The sequence below is a fragment of the Centruroides vittatus genome, unplaced genomic scaffold, assembly GCF_030686945.1.
Source record: "Centruroides vittatus isolate TY-2023 unplaced genomic scaffold, ASM3068694v2 contig_549, whole genome shotgun sequence".
NCBI lineage: Eukaryota > Metazoa > Arthropoda > Arachnida > Scorpiones > Buthidae > Centruroides > Centruroides vittatus.
In genome coordinates, this window is record NW_027122325.1 from 4,557,388 (window position 1) to 4,580,342 (window position 22,955).

General features: G+C 26.6%; 2 protein-coding genes across 2 annotated transcripts in view; one reads left to right on the forward strand and one right to left on the reverse strand.

Moving 5' to 3' along the window:
- LOC136978726 (protein lifeguard 1-like) overlaps window positions 1-22,955 on the reverse strand; it is a 351,072-nt gene that overhangs the window by 253,500 nt on the left and 74,617 nt on the right. The gene's annotated exons all lie outside the window — the stretch shown is intronic.
- Window positions 8,295-22,955, forward strand: part of LOC136978714 (semaphorin 5c-like) — a 138,595-nt gene continuing 123,934 nt past the window's right edge. The window contains exon 1 of the mRNA XM_067274501.1: window positions 8,295-8,485. The gene's annotated coding sequence lies outside the window, so the exon portion shown is untranslated. The remainder of the gene's footprint in view (window positions 8,486-22,955) is intronic.

Here is a 22,955-nt window from a genome sequence, read left to right on the forward strand (position 1 = left end):
CTGATCGACTTATTCTATCGGCACATTTTCAATGTGGAAATGTATGAAAATAAAAGTCATATACTATCGAGATCTAATATAACTCTACTATTAATCTATTGCCTTCAAATCATAGAATATTTTAATGTAATAGACTAATAGAAGAGTATTTGTTTAAATGTAAGGAACTTTATATTCCCTATTACAGCATAATTGTGTGTCGTGTAATAACACATTTTTAGAATGGAATATATTTAAACAGCCTACAAAGATGAATTTCTTCTTCGTAAATCTTTAATTTCTTTTTAAGTAGAGACATATTTTTATATTTTCACTTCAAGTTATAATATTTTTTATATAATCGTTTAATACATTAACTAATTGAAAATTTAATATATGTGAAACGTAGCTAAATATGAAATGGCTGTTGTGATAAGGTAAAAAAGGGTTTTTTCTACGTTGGGAACTTTCAGATCAAATTAGAATTCTTACATATACAATTAGCTCGAGTGAAATGTATTTAATAGTACAAGTCTAATCAATTAGTAAAAGTCAAATATAAAATTGTAATGTACTGTACCTAAATTGATTTATGCACATTTATAATCTGAATTTAAATATATAATTATTTATTTTAAGTTACTTACGATGTTCGTCAAGAAGAATATAATATAAAATTTGACTTCTGAAAATTTTTTCGTATAAAGAAAATTAAGCTGACCAATTAACTAAAACGAAAACAATTTTTTACATTATTTTGTTACAATGAAACCGTATTAATTAATTAACTGTTTGCTTTGTTTTTTTTTAAATTTATACAGCTATTTAATATTTAAATTAAACGCAAAATTATTTCAATTTATCTTTATTAATTTATATGCTAATTTTGCAATGTTTTTAATAAATAAATTAAAAGAAAGTTATAATTTATTTCAAATCTGTATGTAAAATGGTTTATGTTAGAACATTTAAATTTTATAAACTTCTGATAAATTATTTTTACAAATGTTTTATAGCTTGAATGTTTTATTTCTCTCTGCGTTATTAGAAAAATTTGCATTTTAAATACCACGTTAATTAATTCGTTGTTTACATAAATTTGCATTGAAAATATATATATATATTTTTTAATATTTAATTTCCTGTGTATATTATCATTTGTTTATCTAGTCTACTATTTGAGACTACTGTAATTTTGCCAAACTATTTAACATAGTGATAAAATTTTTAAAGGAGATCTGCACACAAATAGCTCAGTTAAATTTTGTATTTTGAGAAGTAAAGGGTGTGCCTGAATATCATTTTTTTTTCTTTATTTCTATTTGAATTGCAAATTTTGCACAAGTTCTAAAGACGAAATATATTCAAGTTATATATGAATAGGGTGTGATTTTAATCCTTGGATGAAAGATGAGATATGTAGTTTTTCAATTTCTCAAATTTTTTTTATTTATTTTATTTTTACAAATCTTCTTAACATGAAAAATGATAAGTGAAAATAAGATTAAAGTAATGAAAACCTCTTCTATATTAATATCCTTTTCTGGGGAAATAATATATTATTAATCTTGCACGAATAAGCCTTCTCGTCGTACATAATTCTGTATGCAAGTTTTTAAAGTATAAAAATAATATTTTATTCGTGTTTATTTATTAAAAATATACAAAAATAATTTTTACTTTCCATTTATATTTAACAATTTATATCATTTGTTAAATTTTATTAATAAAAATCTAAAAATTTTCAAGACGTTTATAACAGAGAAAAGATTCTAACCGATATTTTCTTTGTTATTTTATTTGTTTTATCTGGCTATAAAACATTTAAAGCCATTATAATTCTAAAATCGTGTACGCTATTCGTTTGAATATCTGATTAAAAAAAGTTTTATTAACCAGTTGCACTTTAGATTTTAAATGATCCTCTCACATGACAAGGTCGTTGTGAAGGTAACTTTTTTGTTTTTACATTTATCTTCTACCCCATCAATTCGTAAGTGATGAGCCAACTTTAGTATTTATTTTCGAGAGCAAATTAAATTAATGCCAGCATCCTACTTTTTTTTAATCTCGAACTTTATTTTCGCTGTTACAACTGCAAGAAGAGATAAAAGTAAGCGAATATATCGCTAAAATAACATCACTATTCCATAATTTATAAGTGTATATCCTAATGTAAAGTAAAATATAATCCCTATCCTATATATTTGCATACAAAAGATATTAACCATTAAATATAATTGTTATGTTAATTAAATAGATTATGTAAATTATAAAGCTTTGCATATTTCGTTCAAATTCTTATTTTATAGTAAGTTTAAATAGTTTTTTACTACGTTAAAATGCAAATATAACAACTTAAAACAATCTTTATTAAAGGGTTACAGTATCAAAATGAAAATTTAATTCAATATGACGATTATGTCATCCACATATATGGGACACAAGCACCCATTTAGATTTTGATAAGTTATTCTTGGCCATTTTAGGTCGCGCAAACGGGAAAAAATGGGATCGCTAAACTTACTTAACCATAAGAAACTTGTTTTAATTTTTAATTTAAAAAAATGGGTGTAACTTCCGTACATAGTTAACACCTTATTGGCTAATATTAATCTATTACTTGCTCCAACCAATAGGAAGCAATTTTGAAAAGTATTCGACCCATTAACTCTCGCAATTTTTCTTTCTGTAAAATTTATTTGACATTTGTTTTATTTTTAAATTATTAACTTTTAAAAGAATTTTTAACTCGATACGATAACTTTTATCACGCATTTAATTAACGCTTTTTATGTTAAATATTATACAAAAAAGTGTCGACAGGTGAAAGAAAAACTTCGAGGCTTATTTTATAAACCTATTATAAATCGTTTTATTTTTAAGTGACATAAAGAAAAAAAAAAGAGGCAAAATTAAAATTCTACGGAGTATCTAAATAAACAATAGAGGGAAAATGACCCAAATATAAATTATAATCACGACTGACCAATAAAGAAATGACAATTGAATAACTTAAAATTATCTGTGTATCTGATACAGAAAAGGAACACTGAAGGAAACACGTTTCCAATTAAGAATATTTATCGTTTTTACAATATATTCTCGTTAATTATGTATAATTATTATAATTTGATTTTAATTTATCTGTTAAATCAATGTCAAAAAAGGAAAAGCAATTAATCATCTCTATCAATTCTTTTCTAGATTAATTATTTTAAATTAGTGTTTAATATTGCGTGTATTTGTATAACTTATATTTTTTAAATTCTGTTTTAAAACGTGGTAAGCAACCTATTTCTCGACCAATTATATTGTCAGTGTTTCTTGTTATCTCACTTTATACCCAAGCCATTTGAACTCTTGTTTAACTAATGTATACGTGACAGATCTGTATGCATTTTTCAAATTAAAATACCAAGTAAGTTCAACTTTTCAAATCATGTTTATTAAATAGAATTATAAAATATTGGTTATAAATATTGATACATAAATACATGTTGAATTTACACGAATTTCAGGAAGAGGTAGAGTAAAAATAAAATAAATAAATATTTAGAAACATTAATAAAATAAATTCCCGCCTGAATATGTATGTACTTGTACATTATACGCATAGAAGACCACCCAAGAAGTCTCGATCATTCAATATAAACCTATGCATTTAGAAAATTCGAGTTTATTAATAGTTTATTATTTTTATATATTTATTTTTTATGATAAAAATTTTTTCTCTTATTTCTTAATATATAATTAAACGTGTAATTTCTTAGCCCAAATAAAATAAGGTGATGATAAAGACAGAGTACACAAAATTTGATAGTAATTCTACTCTATCGATCTTCATTAAATAGTTCATTAGACTATCTTCTATGTAAACCTATTTATTTTGTATCTCGATCGCGTCGAGAAATATTTCCGTTTCTGTATCCTGTATTTTAAAAATTAAAGCTTTTTAAAATATCATCGAGTAGAAGAGATTGATCACCCTCTTAGACCACATTTTCCTTTCTTTCTATGTTACATTTTGTAAAGTTTACACACAATCAACCCCAAGAATATTGATGGGTAAAAATACGATCGACCATTTCAATAGATCTGTAATTAATTTGCCGCTTAAATTATCTTTATTTCAACCACGGTATTATAATGAGTTCTAAGCGTAAATTGATAGAAAGTATTCAACTGTAGCTGTAAAAGAGGCGGATTTTAACACGTATTTGATTGGAGACATCACGACAGGACCAGAAACAAAACGCAAACCAGTTACAAGATTTTTATATAATATATGGGTGTGCCTATAAGTGCTTTTTAATGTCGTGTTAATAACGAGCAAATTTGAATTTTACATCTTAAAAATACTTTCCCCCTTTTAACAATTAACATTTAGTTTTATTAATATAAAAATCGTACTACTTTAATCTAGAAGACGATTTATATTCTTAAAGAACTCACTAAATAATGCGATCTTCAATACTGAAGAATTGAAATTCTTTTTAACACCTTACAACATTGTATAGTACTGTATTGTAGCAATAGCGAGAGTTAAAAAATGATAAATACTTGACAAATCAGTTCTCGGTAAGTGAATGCGTGAAATATCAAGGTGATAAATTATCACGAATTGTCGCAGTAAAGGCAACGTCCTCAGTCAGTCCAATCACCTAACTGCATATCTTTGACCACATCTACTAAATAATCAAAGAGATAGCCCACTACTTTTATCATTGTTTTCCCGAGACTTAGGTCTACCATTAATTTCTCGCATTCTTTATTCTTTCCGCTCGAAGAATAAAGATTTCGTGTAAATTTTTTGATACTTAACCTTCATTTGTTAAACCGAACAAATGAAAATTCGATGAAATAATTTGTAACCGTTTAGAAATTGAATAAAAGATTAATTCTGTATATTTTTTAATTTTTTTTTACTATTGATTGCATTAGACGTTTCATTAATTACGTGTGTAATGATATGAAGCGTATCGTTGTTTAATCTCTAAAAAAGAAATTGAATGCAGAATATCAATTCTAAGAATTATCGATACAAATAACATAATGTAAATAATTAACATAGGTTTATATATTTATCAATTATAATAAACCTAATTTAAATTGATCGCGTTCTGTCACTGGATCATAAATCTTTTACAGAAACGTAAATATACGACTTAAAAACTTTATAATAAAAATAAAAATATAAACGTCTCTATTCGACTTTGTAAATGCTTTAATTCTTAAAATGATTAACGAATAAGGAAATGTGTTATGTTACTTTATATTATGAACAGGATCGATTGTAAATCAATATTTTGATCTAAATTTTAAATAAAATATTAAATTATAATCCATTTATATCCTAAATAGATTATTTAAAAAATCCTAAATGGGTTTTTATAAATGGATATTTATTCAACAATAAAGTATCTAAACAGATACTTTAAAATATTTTTTCTATTCGAAAAGAACTTCTGGTATATTTTCTAGTACTGTATAAATTATATTAATTAATTAATATGTTTTAATTTCGAAATTGCTGAAACTGTATTTAAAATGTTAATTAAAAGGTTATTATTATTTGTAATTTATTTTTATATAAATATCTAATAAATATACAATAATTAAAGTATAAAATAAAATATACAAAACAATTTTTTTATATTTTATAGAGATACATATCTTTTAAAAGTTAATTTATTCTAGTAAATTTTAATAAATGCATAAATATTTAATTTTTAAAAAAATTTACTTTAGCATATTAAATATACGTATACAGTATACATTTATATTTATATATTCATTTATATTTACATACGTATTTAAATTATACACATATACAAATACATTTATATTCTGTTCTTGCATCTAGATTTTATTAAATAATTTTTTTTATTAAGAAAACATTGTTAAGGTAATTATTTAGATTTATTTACCACAGTTAAATCTTATTTATCTTATAGATTAAATTAATAGAAAATAATACAAATGCAGCAAATGTTTTCCTGTGAATACTTTATAATTTTCGTCTGTACTACATGTAAGAACCAGTCTACTAAGGATATAATTCATCATAAAGTGAACATTCAAATTATATTTCTCTTTCGTATTCACATACTCGCACTTCCATATTCAAATCGTATTTTAAATATATTAAAGTTGCTAAAGTTTAAAACCTTTAAAAATATATTTAAATTGATTGTCGTTAAGCTAGTCATCTAAACTTATTAAAATTTATAAGTCTATATAAAACCACACTTTTTATTTTAAGAAAAAATATATAAAAGGTATTTATAGTTTTGCTCTACGTTCATAGAAATATTCAAATATATATATATATATTTTCTTTTCTCAGCTTTTTTATTCAAAATGTTAAGGGCTGATCAAAATAAATATTTACATTTTTTACTTTTTTAAACCGGGGATAATACATTTTGCTTACACTAATGGTTTTAAGGCTATGTTTTAAAATTATAGAAGAAAATTAGTAATGGTATTCATTTTATGAATGCTTCATTGAATTCATCAATCATATCTTTGCTTCACACAAAACAGCATGTCATTGTGCATTTGGCGCTTAGCAGACATCCCAATTAACAACGTTTCTTTTTTTTACGATTTCTTCTTTTATTCGACTAAGATTAATCTTTTTCACTTGGAGGATGTCATCAACACATTGCCCAGTCATCATGTGTCAAGCGAAAAGAAATGCAACCACCTAATCTTACAGTTTAAAATATATTAATCGCGTTATGTAGCCTATTGGCAACCCTGAATATCTCCAAATTTTTAGAGGACGTTAAAAGATTGTAATATTTTTATAGAAGATTCTTATTTAGGTCATTATAAATGATGCGATGTCATTTGTAAGGTACATTCTGATATTTGGTCCATTAACCTTTTGCTATAACCTCATTTTTTCTTTTATTAAACATTGGCCACGAGAATGTTTATTTAATGATATTTAATTCTTATTTTTATTAAATATTTAAATTCCTGTATTATATAAAGCGTTAAGTAGTTTTTTTTTTATTTCAGTTTTCTTTTACAGTAAACAGTTTGATGTTTAAAGTAAAAAAAAAAAAAAATTTAAACATATAATATTTCAATATACTTACATTTCAATGTTTACATACTATAAATCTGTTTAAATTAATGCGGTTTAAACGAAATATACAAATAACACATGCACAAAGATGTCATCTAAGACACATACATCTATCGTCGCACGTTTAATCAGAAGAATCTTTACAATATAGACACATGCTAGTCAAGTGAACTCGTCTATGACAGATATATATGGCGTGTAGTTTGATAGAGTTTGTTGCATCTTCTGATAACGATAGGAAGTTAAATGCACATTCAAGCAGCAAACGAACAAGTAACACTTGTTTCGTGGTTCAGTCGTGCGTTAAAATACTACCGTAGAAGCGACTGGTTTAGAATTTTTCGAGTAACCAATCTGGAAAGATCAAATCACTGATAGATATGATAATTCGAAACATTTTCATAAAATGGCAATCATCTTCTTTTTATAAACAGGAAATTGATAATTATCCAATAATAATTTATGGATATCTTGTGATCGTAGCTGTAATTTACAGTTCCAATTAAAATAATCGAAGCATGCCAATCAGTTTTTTGTGATTTTTAAACAAGCATTTACTTATGGAAGTTTATATATATATAGTTTATCGTGAAAGTTCCTTTGAACAAGTAACATGAGTCATATATACCTGTGGGCGTTTGATCTCTTATCGAGAAACAAGGTGTTTCTTCCAACTAATATTTTAATAAATAAGTATTAGCTGTCATCTTTTTTAAAATATTAATACAGCTAATACATAACACAAAGCTTTTTGGTTTTTACACACGACATTTTATTAACTTATATTTTTTTATTGTTTTTTTTTATTCTCATTTGCAAGATAAATTGTGCCACAGAAATGTGTGAATGGCCTGTCATTTAACGCCATTCCGATATTAAATGCTCATAAATTCTTACATTTATTTAATTATTATATAATTTTTAAACGAGTCGTTATTTTTTATTCGCTAAATTTTTAAAATACGAGCTTAACTTTTTTTAAAATCGAAAACAATTTTTAGAGAAATGAAAAACTCGTGATGCAATTCATGTGGCTCTTAAATTAATTTAATTAACATGATTTATTTGATAAATTTGCAATCGTTAATTATAATAAATTACTCAATTTTGTTAATTAACACTTTTTGTAAAAATTAAGTTCAAATTCCGTGAACGAATTTTCAAAACAACGACCATTAGTCGAACTTTCGATTCGAGGAATGAAGGGAGACGAACTAATGGCTGCTATTGCAATAATTTATTTTGAGCTTTGCAGCTGTGAATTCAAAAAAACTTGTTCGATCGGGTGGATTGCTTATGTCAGTGACTCTTGGTCACCCAGTTTTGTGACATTCACCTGTGCATAGTGAGAGTGGGTTCCGTAACACGTGACTTTGGAGCATTGTGCTAAAATGAATGACACAGGTAATATTTTTGTTTAGCATTTAATATAAGAAAGCAAAAATACCTTATTGTTTATTTAAAACGTTCATAATTCTGAATATTTTAATATTAACGACGCCATGTTTAATTTATATATATAGTTCTTTCCTTTTAATGAGCGCATTTAATTTCATACCTTGTTAACTTATATGTGCTGTTCGTTTAAAAATAAAATAAATTAGCCTACAGACACAATTATTTAACAAACAGATCATTTATAAAAAATATATTCTTTTGAAAATATTTAGAATTTTTGAATGTTTATAGTTAATTTTATTCCAACCAACCTTATTCAATGGCAAGTATAGGAAATAATAATAATAATTGAAGTAATCAATTCGTCTTTCCAAGTTACCTAGAGTATTATATTCTCATTATACAAGAAATATGTTTAATATTCTACTCGAATCGTTAGAATAATAATACGGGCTTCGGGCATTGTTTTTGTAGAGACTTATTCTGCGAACAAATATCATCAAACTAAAAAAAAATAAATAAAAAAAGTACTTTCGGTTGTTTACAGATTTTGAATAAACAAATAGTTATTATTTTAGTGTTATTTATTGAATAATTTTATCCATACATTAATCATATGGGAGGTTTTAAAAAGATAATGACATTTCATACTTTCTCATTGGTTTAATATCATCAATAATCTCGGTAATATTGATAGATCATGGCGAACTGACACTTGGTTTTCGTGATCAGAAGTCAAATTAAAAAACGCTTAAATTAATCGCATTAACCGAAAAACAACATTGACTTAAGCATTACACGTAACAAAAAGATCTTTCAAGTGTTCCAAACAAGATGGCAGATTGAATTAGCCATAAGTTGTGCGATAACATTCCTCGAAACTAGTTTATCACAATGTATATTTCTTACATTTATAGAAGTTAATCGAATTATTAATATATTTATTTTGTCAACGATTAAAAAAATCCTTTTAAATTTATATCCGCAGACAATAAAACATCTTAATAGGATGTAAATCGACTTACTTCAACCACTTTTCAATTAAATTATTTTGAAAAATAAGATTATTATTCCTGTTTACGTTACAGAATTAATAAAACGTTTTAAAAATTGATTTTGCGTTATTAATTATAATTTATTTTGTTTTTCTAATCATCATTATAATCAATTTTTCAGTAGTTTAATGGTGCGAATCGTTTTGTACCATTTAAATTTGTTTAGTCTACTAAATTTTATAGATTTATAATTAGGATTTATTTTGAAATTTCTAAATAAATCCTAATTATAAATCTATAAAATTTAGTAGACTAAACAAATTTAAATGGTACAAAACGATTCGCACCATTAAACTACTGAAAAATTGATTATAATGATGATTAGAACCTTTGTAAATAGCCTCATTCAAACATATGGAATCATAACAAAGAATTTCTGCTAATAAATCGAATTTGACAATTATAATATGAATTTTTATTCATTAAAAATTCATTAACTGCAATAACATTAATGGATACGTTCTCACAGTTATTTTAGAATATCTTATGTTTATGTACTGTACTGTGTACGTCTATAATTATAATAATTCAATTCAAATTTATTAGCAAAAGGCAGAGATTTCCCTGTTACAGGGGGTGATACACATACATGATATTAGTTAACAATTTTAGTTTACAAAAGTATTATATTGATAATAAAACAATCACAATTTAACAGAACCGTACAGTCATTTTGCCTTGTGTCTTATAGACACGAACAGAACAAGTAAAAAAAATACCGTATTAGGATATTTAAGTTTTTATGAATGATTTTTATTTACTATTAATAACATTTATTTATTTTTTTAAAAATATTTTCGGATTGACATAAACAACAATGGGTATTTGAAAAGTTTATGTAGGTATTATTGACAAAGAGAGAATATTTGTTAAGATGTAGCTGGATTATTAGTCGTTTCACGTTCAAATCAATTGGTTGCCACATATATGGCTGGGAAGACGGGATTTCAAATAAGTTGATGTACCAGGGATGATAATTACTATTAGTTTAAAGAGAGTTGGTCTTTATTTATAGATTGAGATATGGCAGAGTTTAATAAAAGAGTATAACAGCGTTAAATGATAGTTCTGATACGCCAAATGGGTTCAAAATTTTACATAATTTGTATTGATATAGCTGCTTGTAATTTATGTTTTTGCTCTGCTTGATTATTTCTTGATGTAGGAAAGTTATATTATTGTCACTTTTGAATTTGATTCTATAATAAAATTTAATTATACGTTTTAACAGCGGAGGAAATGACCAGATACAATTTGTTTCATGTCGAAGAGCACAACCGGGAATTGTTCTTTCTAGATGGAATAATTTACTTAGGAAATAGATATAAAAGGACTCGAGTTTATATAAATAATCCAGACTCCAGATAGGGCTTGCATAGTAAATAATAGGGTTGATTATAGAATTGTATAGTTTCATATGGATATTCAAATTAGAGGTTTTCAGGGTTGAGCATAGGAATAGAAGGTTGTCGATAACCTGCTTTACTTTGATGTTGATTCTTGAGATATGAGCTTTAAAGGTTACGTTCAAAGACGACTCCCAGATAGTTTACTTCATTAATGTCATGATATATTTTGATTTCGTTTTCAGATATTTTACTATTATTGCGAAAAATAATAATGTTAGTTTTAGCCGGATTTATTACTAAGTGAATTGATTTAAAATAAAGACTTAGCTGATTAATTTTTCTTTGTAATAATATTTTGGTGGGAACTAGTATTACTAGATCATCTGCGAATAGTATGTAGTGAAAGATTCTGTTATTTATTTCAATACCATCGGTAGAATTATGAAAAAGTTGATCAATGCCGAGTAGATAGAAATTAAATAAATATGGCGAAAGGGGATCACCTTGAAGAACACCTCGAGAAAGAGTTAGACAGGGGGAAAGGATCTTGCCTTGTTTGATCTTTATGTTATAATTTGAGAAAAGCTTTTTTATAGCAGATACGAATAGGGTACTTGCACCGCAGGCTTTTAAATTATTTACTAGTAGTGGGATATAGATTGAATCAAAAGCTTTTTGTATATCGATGAAAGCAGCATATACTTTTTTATGTTTTTTTAATAGATGAAGTTGTATTATCATTAATGATATGAATATTGCTGATTCAGTTCCTTTATTTTTAGTAAAAGCATATTGAAATTTAGCTTCCAGATCAGTAACTTTAGTCCATTGTTGAAATTTATTTGCCAGTATTGAGGTGAAGCATTTTCTTATAGTTGATAATAATGCTATAGGTCTGTAATTATTAGGGAAAAGCTGGTCACCTTTTTTATTGATCATGGTAAGAATAACTGTATTCCAGGAATCAGGATACGAAGTGGCTTTGTACACGGTGTTGAAGAGATTTAACAATTTTTGGAGCTATTTGGAAGCATTTTTAGAAATTTAGTAGGAATATTATCATTTCCTGGGGTGAGTTACTCTTTGTTTTCTGAATTGCTTCATTCAGTTCTTCAATAGTAAAATCGGAGTCTAAATATTCGTTATAAGCATCGGTGTTTATTATTGGTAGTAAGTTTGAATGAATTTTTGGGAATCTTTGATAAAAATTTTTCCAAGTATCGAAGTTAATGATTAGTGAATTTTCAGTTAAGTTTGATTTAAACGGAATCTTCTTATTGTAGACCAGAATAACTTACTGTCTTTACTATTTTTGATTAAGTTTGATTCGAGTTTCCTAAAGTAGTTTTTTTTTTTTTTTTTTTTTTTTTTTTTTGTCTTGAGTAAGTTGTTGTAGGATTGTTTGGCTTTCTTGTAATTAATAAAATTAGTATCATCAGAGTTTAGTCTGAAAATTTTTAGTTTAGGTTGCTTTTCCATTTTCATTTTATGACAATCAAAATCGTACCAGATTTGTCTGAATCTATTACGGAGGTTTCTTTTTTCATCATTATTGTATATATAGGCTAATCATTCATTATATTTGTCATTAATTTATAAATTTCTTCACTGTTGTTTTCTGTTATTATCGGAATGTCAGTAAAATCGATTTTCGATTTCTGTTGAATAGCTTGAAGTTTTATATTTTATTCTTTGACTTTTAATTGATAAGTTGTCTGATTTCTTAGTCGAAAATAGAGCAAACAGTTTGCTATTGTAAGTAGATCGGAGATGTCGAAAAGTTTGCTATTGTATTGTGATCGGAGATGTCGAAAGTAGTTGTGGTGAAGTCCATACAGCAATCCAGTAGTAAGTCTGAGCAGATTGTAAAATCAATGGTAGATTTTCCGACATATGTTAAACAAGTGTATTCTGCAGGAATATCAGGCTTGATGCGTCCATTTATTATGTACATTTTAAGATCCATTATTATTTCTATTATTTTTTTTCGGAACTTAAGTTAAAATCCGTTATTAGCCTGGAGTTTGACGAGGATGGTTGATTCTTTTTGCCGTCTGGTTTAGAGCGATTCATTGGCGGTCTTCCCCGCTTTGGTGGAGAACGTTGCATTTTTACTATTATTATTACTTCTGATGATATTAGTTAAAACAAATATAAACTTTTTAACACTTTAAGTTAGTCAGAATCAATCAACACTTAAACTTTATGCAGATAACAAAGTGAAAAAGTCGCCAGCAGCCTTGACGGTTGGAACACGCCCCCATAGAATTATAATAATAGGATTTAATTAATTAAATTTCGTGTATAAATAATTCATGACTAATAATTATGCATGACATGACAATATAATTTAATCTCACTGAAACTATGTATAAAATTATTGGAAAATGTTAAAGTATAAGAATTTATTCGACATTTTCCAATAACGTTTTAAAAAAAAACTATTTTCCCTACAGTATATAGGCCTATAAAAATCTTCGAATATCTTTGATTTTAATATTTTTGTTACTTTATAAATACTTAATTTAATATATATATTAATATAGCCTATTTATTAATTAATGTAAGTACAATATATATATATTCTATATACACATATATAAAACTATGCATATTTAGTTAGATTATTATGAAAATTTTCTGATATTCCAAATTAAGTTATTTAAATTTTAGTTTTTACCTTCAAGAATATAATGTTAAGATATCTAACCGCAAATTAGTTTAGTTATTAAAATTCGAGTAATTTATTCTATTTAATTCTTTATTAATGTATTAACAGGTGACTAAAAAAGTTCGTGCAGTTTTTGCATCAGTCACTATTGAAAAATCACATGAAGTTTTTTGGTCACTTGATATACAAAGATGATTAGATACGGTATAAATTTTTAAAAAATACATTCAAAAAATTGTGATAAAATATTTTAGATTGCATAATTTAATAATAAATAACGTAAAAAAAACTTTCAATAATTGTATGAAATTAACTTAATTGTTTATTATACGGCATTAACTTTTGAAAATTATTTCATTTTATTTGAGTTTTAAATATTCTTACTTAAAATTATTTATTATTGTTAATAATTTAAATTTTCATTTATTATTATTATTATTATTATTATTAAATATTTTTCAAATTAATTTATGTTACTTTAACTGCTTGTATTTATCTTTGTATTTAAAATGATGGAAAGTACTGTACTTATAATTATTAAACAAGCGCAGTGTAATTTATTTTGTTAAACATAAATTAACATAAAAATCCTATTTTTAGTTATAATAATGTTTAAAGTATTTTACTTTGAATAGAAGTACAAAATGTAACTGTTCTAATGATGCAGATGACACATTTTTAATTTATAGATCGAAAAATTATTCTACATTGAGAAGAGAAAAAGTTCGAACAATTCTCAGTTTAAAACTTGATTTAATTGACACTTTACTATTATTTTAAATGCTTACATACATTAATAATTATATTAAAATGATTCATTGAAAAATCATTTTTATTAGATGGATTAAAAAGCTTAAATAATAAATAGGTGTAACAAATATAAGTTGATAATTGCATTTTATTATTATTATTCTCCTTCTTTCTGTTAGCAAATGGAAAGAAAAACGGCAAAAAAGTTAATCGTAATAAATTACAGGTGATTAAATCACAGAATAGTGATAAAATTTTAATTTATTTTAAATTGAAATATTTTTTAAGAACAAAATAAATTTATAACAACATTATTAAAACATTTTAATAAATTCATGGATTATTTATTTCTTTAAAATATAATCCATAAATTTATTAAAATGAATATGACCAGTTTTAAATATTTGCTTGGCCCCATAAATAGTGTTATTTAATTTTTAAAATCTTCGTGCTATACATGTTAAATAAGAAATAAATAAGTTAACTTATATAAATATCTGTTTATTTATTATATGTAAGTATTATACCAAGATGTTGAGAAAAAGATAAGTTTTACTATCCCTAACATCAGTTCAGATGTGGCCTTGTCGTAATCTATCTTCTTTTTCGTAAAAGAGCGGAAACAAACATACGGACAGTAGGACGATTCTGATTCTAATTGGACCATGTTTACAGAAGTAAGATTCTTTTAGGGATTAACGTTTCTGTAATTAATCAGGATTATTCTTAAAATCGGCATGTGACTAGAAGATGAACGATGCAAGCTCTGGATCTCAGGTATCCACAGTGGACGTTATAGATTCATGGAATTCTCAGACAAATTTGAATCAGAGGTCTCATGTACAGCGTTGAATTGAAACATTTTTGTTTGAGCAATTTTGGGGAATTCCCAGTATCCTCGTTCGTTTTTAATGTGACCTCTGCGCTATGTCAGTGCTCCCTGCGCTTGCGCTACACCGGCAATCTAGGGTCCTCAGATATAGCCCAAATTTAAATTTCAATGTCCTGAGTACAATAATGAGTTTATAAAAGATTAGTTTGGGCTCTCTGTTGGTGGGGACCCCAGGCAAATGTCGTTTTCGCCCATATAATAATGCGCCACTGAGTATCCACAAGCTAACTGAGGATTAGAATCAAACTATTTATTCGGATAACGTGTTTAATTAGGCTATGGCAAAATACTGAGATTGGAGAGGTAGCACGTTCAATCTCTACCGAATCTGTTCGAAAGAAAATTTATCTCAGTTTTTAATCCAGATTTTTATTAACCCGAAACTGTCTTACACGCGTGTGTTTTGTTATTTGTATTGCTGTATATTTATTTATAATAAAATTTATATTCAGGAGAGCATATAAATTTTATTATAAATAAATCATATAAAATAACAACACTGTGCATTTTAATGAACCAACGTCGCCATGTATTTATTTATTAGCACTGTTTTCAGACATTTTATCCTTAAGACAAGAAATGAAAATAAAAGATGAAAGATTTTTATTGATTACGTAGCAGATTTGATATAATAATAATATTGTTTTTATTAATGTAAACTATATTTTATTTTCTGATATATATCTGTTTCGAAATCAAGATTGATAATTTGCGGCATATGCCGCAAATTATCAATCTTGATTTGCAAGACATGCTTATTGTGCCACAACGCTTGCTGCAAACGATATCGTATAAACTATTGGCAGTTTTGTTATAAAATAAATAATCAAAATTAAATGAATTATTGAAATGCTTAATTTTAATGTTTGCAGTAACATTATTGTAAGCTAAGATTTTAATCCAAGTGATAAAAATATATCTAAGATTTTAATTTAAATGTTTGGCCAATGATGAAATTCATTATTACATTAATACATGCAATAATAGATTTCAATAATTCAACGTTGCAACAAGTAACGCTAAAAGTCTTTGTTATACGGTAAAAGTATATTGTCATCGAAAACATGATTTTCATTACACCTCTGTTTGTTCTGCTCCAACTATTCGCATTTAATTGCAAGTATTTCCAGGAAGATAATATTTCAGTATCCCCAAGACATGTTTTGGCTAAAAGAGAATGGCATAGACTTTTCCTGGCAAGTTTAGAATCATCGAATAAATGGGACTTTTGCGTAAATATAATTATTTTCGTGCTCGTTGCATATTGCATAGAGAAGAATTTAGGATACTACAAATTTAGTATTGAAGTTTTTGAACTTATAATTTACACCAACGCAATCCTAACTATTACGAGTTATATTCTGTCTCTATGTTTTCCTGAATTTTATGAAAAACAATATTTTGGTCTCTCTGGATTGAACGCCGCTCTCTGGATTTTAAATCATTATCATTATCATCACTCTTACGAAATTTATGGATTCAACGTTAGAGGTGTACACATAATTATTGCAGATGCTATAATAAAGTCCTGTTTTGGAAATATATTTATTGCAATTAATAAGACAGCTGGAGTTTTAGCTGGATATTTATTTATATTAACTAGAGAAATAAACCACGAAGGCAGAACACCTACTACTACTTGGAGAATTCGAATTACTGCTATAATAATTCTTCTTGTTGCCTTATTTAAATTATAATAATATTATTGACAAAATTAATAATTACGATTTTCAAATAAATAATTTTCTAAAATGATTCGTTTTGTATTAAGTAAAAATACTAAATACACAACTAACTGATATATTTCTGTTTCGAAATCAAGATTGATAATTTGCGGCTCATATACTTAGGTTCAAATTTAGTTTAAATTTCCATCATTATCATTTAGATAAACCAGTTTTAATTTGATATTTTTGAAAGTTATTTATGAATTTGATACATATTCTACAGATATGTTCACATACTTTTTTTTTTATTTTGATATGGATAAAAGTATAAAGACATGCTTATTGTGCTACAACGCTTGCTGCAAACGATATCGTATAAACTATTACAGTTTTGTTATAAAATAAATAATTAAAATTAAATGAGTTATTGAAATGTTTAATTTAAATTTTTGCAATAACATTATTGTAAGCTCAGATTTTAATCCAAATGATAAAAATGTATCTATTTTCTTAATATTAATTTTGTCGAAGTAATTTAATCAGTGGCATCAGGGAAGGCAGTAATCCGTCCGGATAAAGAATAAGCTTTAAAATCTCTAATTTTGGAGGACCTTGAAGTAACTTTTTTGGATATTGCCCTATTGTTGCTGATTCGAAGAAGCCCTTTTAAATTATCTTTTAAATTTTGTCTAGAATTTCAGTAGAAACACGAAATTGTGTTTCGTGAATTTGTTTCATGAAAATGGCAAGGATATTGTTCCATATTGGATTGATGTAATAACAGCTTAATATACAGGATTATTCTAAATATATGCAAAATTCTTCGAATAATTTCAACCATAAAGTGTATAAACATATACGGCATAGCTGTAATAACTGTTGAAAATGACCATGGCCAACCTGTAATACACGATTCTATCCTTCGCTGCATTGATTGACCCGCATTTCACAAATTCCAGGGGTGTGTCGAATTATTTTACAGGATGCGATGATGCGATTCCGTAATTCGTCAACGTTTTCAATGAGACCACGTATTAAACATCCTGTAACTTAAAAACTATGTTGTTTTAAACAGATGTTCATTTGCACTTTTATGGTTGAAATTATTCAAAGAATCACCTCCTGAAATTTTTCGCATATATTAAGAATTACTCTGCGTGTATACTGTGTTATTGTTGAAGTCTATAACGATTAATGTAAATATTATCCGAAAATCATTAACATTTGATAATACAAGGACTAATGTTCGATAAAACATTTTACTAAGAAAACTTAAAACTAAAAAGATTAATATTTTGACTTTTCTAAATTTATTTATTTAAAACAAATGTCTTTTCCTTGACACTTAAATTGCAGCTTCTCAGATAACGTCTTATCTTTAAACCAACGTGATAAGCTCCATTATTCGTGATTTGCATGAAACGTGTAGGCTATTCTTTAATCAATCATTTACTTTTTCTATTTATTTCCAATTAGCCAACATATTCTGAATATATTTATTAGACTCTATACAACTTTGACATTGATTGTGATTTCTTCGATAAAAGATTTCAATGTCTGTTTTAATCTTTTAAATATTGACTTTAAAAATTCTTTTTTGTAAGTCAGATTTTAATATTATTACAATTTATGATTACCAAATTTTTCAAAAAAAAAAAAAAAAATGTTACCACTTCTTCAATTCGTTTACTGATAAATGATTTTAATATGCAAATTTGATCAAAATGATCTTGATAGACTATAATAATAGGATAGCGACGTATCAGATTAATATTGCGTGTCAATTAATCCGACTTATAATCGATTATTTACTTCACAGAATATCGTAGATTTAATAATTAACTTTTTCAAACGTCGTATTTTGCTGAAAATCGAACGTATTTGTATAATATTCAGCCTAAAAATTAAAAATAAAAAATAAATAAATAACCTTTATACTTTTTACATGGTGCATTTTTTAATTATTTAATAATTAAGGAGATTTGTCTTTCATAATGATTTTTGCATGGATAAATTGCTATAAAAACTGCTATATACTATATATAAAAGAAATGTATATAATGTATATACACAAGAATTGTATCCTTCTAAACTATATACAATTATTAACAACACCTTTTTAAATAATCAATTTAACATCATATTAAATCTCTAACTACTTATTAATATTTCAATCTATATGCCAACTGATGCTTGACGATGGTGATGATGGCACATGACAAGTCAAATCACATGCTTCCTCGCTTCCTGTCGTGCCATTTCATTAACTGCATTCAATCGATTAAAATAATAATAAAAAAATATTTGAAGATCGAAATTATAAAAAGTAGCATTTAATTCGAATATGGACTTCTTTACTTACTTTGACGAGGAAATAAGTTTTCAATTTAATTGAATAAATGAAGGAATGATAAATATTTATGCAAATAATAAAGAGTATAATTCAAAATATCAAATTTTACTACGATTCATTAGAAAACTTGAATTTTGACAATAGTAATTCAGATAATAAATAAAAGCTACGGTAATCAATTAGTTACTATTATCGGATCACTTAAAAATTACCATGAGTTATCTAACAACTATTAGCTGAATTGTAAATGTGTACAATGTATCCAGTTTAACTGATACAGGGTGGCCAAAAAGTTTTTGATTCCTAAGTTAGACCAGATTCACAAATAAATGAAATAATAAATATGAGTTGCGTTGTAATCTGACAACTTTTCTCATATTGTGAGTGAATTTATTAGATGTATTACGGATCTGGTCTGAAAACAAAAATACTATATTCCTTATCAAATGATAAAACGTAAGTTAAATAATTTTTAATGTTAAATAAAGTCTATTTTATTCCTGTGTTTTTGTATTTGATGTAGTGTTCTCGTGCGATGGCAATTTTGCGCTTACTTCCAAAGAATTTTTAAGGTGTTTATTTTTAAAAAAAGCGATCTATTTTATTCATATTTTTCTATAACAAACTGTTAACAGTTATTGCTTTACAGTTCCTGAGCATGCTTTTCATGCAAGATACGCATGTAGCCAAGGATTCTGCCAAGGAAGTCAAAACTCGTTTTCCAAGAAGCACGGTATGGACCGATTGGCCTGGAAATTCACCGATCTGAATCCTATAGAGAATGTGTAGTCGCAACTGTAGGAATCAGTATTTATATTAGCCACGCAATAGGAAGCAATTAATTGGTCGGATTCAATAAGAATCAGCTTTCATATCTCACAAACAACTAGTTAACACCGTTCTTAGTTTCCTTAAAAATTAAGGGAATGTTTAGCCAATGATGAAAGCTATGCTAAATACTAACATGAAAAATTGATGTTATGACTATTATACATGTTTATTATTGTTAATAAATTTGCCAATGAAGTAGAAATTCATGCTTTTCTCGTTTTATAATAGAATGCATAAGGAGTCAGAAACTTTTTAGCTACCCTGTAGAGTAAAATCGATATAACTACGAGTATATCCAAAGTGGCCAAACCATAGCTCGCGAGCCACATGCGGCTCTTCTAGACCATTATTGAGGATTCTGTATACTTATACAATTTCTTTGTATTAACTTAGAACATACTACTTACACATATGTAATATTTTTGTAATCTGACTAAAACGTAGTGTAACATACAGGAATTATAAGTATAACTTGCAAGTTAACCTCGAACAGGCAACTGAAAGCTTAGAGTACATTTATAGTGTCGAAGAAGATAAATGACTTAATATAAGCTTCTGATCTGTATTATCAATAAATTTGCAATAAATAACTACGAGCCTCATTGGGTTTTCCGTTATAATTACAGATTCATCACACACCTTTTCGATTTTTTATTCAATCAACGCAAAATTTCCCGGAATGCATGTCGGCCTGTGGTGTTTTATACATTTGAAATCAATTTTTATGGATGTTTTGCGTTGTCGTTGTTGTTGAACACGGTAAAAATGTACGGTAATTGCCGGATTTTATGAATACTGTATTTTTTACTTTGTCGATTACTTTTGTAGATGTTTATTTGTAACATCATAATGTCGAATATGTATATAAGTTACTCATCTGAGGAGAACCTTCAGAACAGACTGAAATGTATTCCGGAAATTTTGTGTTGATTGAATAAAAATCGAAAAGGTGTGTGATGAATCTGAAATTATAACGAAAAAGCCAATGAAGTTCGTAGTTATTTATTGAAAAAATAAATGACTGTTTACCTAGTCAGTCATAAAGTAACAGTCGTATTTACTATAGAACAGTGATAGCTATAGTATTTTAATTATATATATTATAAATACATAATGAGGCTCTCGTGTACTTCTGATAGGTTCTACTGCTCCTATCGTGACAAGGTTTAGCTACCCCTAAACTATACACAGTCTGTAATTGGCAATTCAACAGTTCATATTGTTAATTTCAAAATTTATTACAACAGGTCAGTTCAGACCATATATTAGAATTAAATCAACCCAAAATCCGATATTCATTACCAATGCGAAATCGGTATATTGAACAGAAAAGTATCTCGTATTTGTGATGTCATGAACACTGATTTGATTTATTCTATATTATGCTGTCCAATTTTATAAGTAATAAAAATTGTGATTATTATCAAATTTATTCTCAGTATTTGAGTAAACTTAAAATTTCATAAATTTATTAATCTATTTGAAGTAACAAAGTGAATTCAAAATTTATGATTTAAATTTAATATAAACATATAATTTTTTTTAATATTATAATCGATGTATAGATTATAATCAGTTGTCACGAAAATAATTTTAACTCTTATTGTTCGAATGAAAATTGAAAAAAAAATAAATAAATACTGAACAATAATCGTTTTATAGTTCAATGAGAAATCTCGTAAGAATTTTAATATCAATATCAGAAATCATAATCCGTGGTTATTTGAATATTAAAATTTATAATTAAGTTATTTTAATTAGTCTATGCAAGATAATATACAATTGGATTTTTTATGTACTGTACAAGAAAAACGTAAATAAATAGGCTACAATAGTTTTGGGAAATAGTTGATTATAAAAATTTACATAAAAATTTAAAAGATGTTTACAAAACAAATGTAAAATATAAATAAATGTAAATTTTCTTAGTTTCTTTCCTGTATTATTATTATTTTTTTAATTAAAAAGTAACAGAGGAAAGAAACTAACTCTTTTTTACCCAATAATCTTTAAAAACCATTTTTAGATTATTCTTATACCCCGTTCGCACACAATCCACGACTCACTTCGATCTCGATTTACCTACAATCTGGATTGTGATTGTCGCCAGTCGAACGTCGTGCCGTTCGCACAGGTAACTCGCTTGAGAAAAACCCGGCAATTGTAAGCGATAATAAAACTGGCATAACTACTCGGTAAGTCACAAACACCAACACACAAAATGGAAGTTTTGATTAGAAATAAATACTTTTTCTTGCCATATATGTAATAATAGACAGATGTCATCGTCTCTCCAAACATCTTTTTTATTTCTTTGCCGATAGCCCGACACGTGTTCTGTAGCCATCTTGTATTTTCTCACGCGCGTGGGATTGTGGGATCTCTCTTATGACTGGATCTAGTTACAAGAATTCTCTCGAGTCAATCGCGATTGAACCTCGTTTCAGTCGAGATTGAAACGGTCGAGGGTGTTCTCACCAAGGCATAGTCGCCGACCTTGGTCACAATCTAGATTGAAATGTTTGGTGCGAACGGGGTATTACGTTAGACTATCTAAATTAAATTTCCAGATCCGAATTTTTCTGGGATCCTAATTCATTTAGCTATTATAAGATATAATTCCTTATGTGTTTAATCGTCACTACATGTTTACTAATGATACATAGTGAATTAATTTAAAAAAAAAATACTTTTTAATTGTAAGTCTTTCTTAGTGATGGAATTTAAAAATTACGTACATGGTAATTTAAAGAATTAATCTTACTAATTTAGATAAGCAATAGTTCTTTATAATTCATCACAAAATTTTTCATGTTTGTGACTGAAGGTGAGAAATTTAGGAACATTGTTTACATTATCAAGCTATTATGAATCTTAAATAATGAATATAGATATATTTTTTAAAATT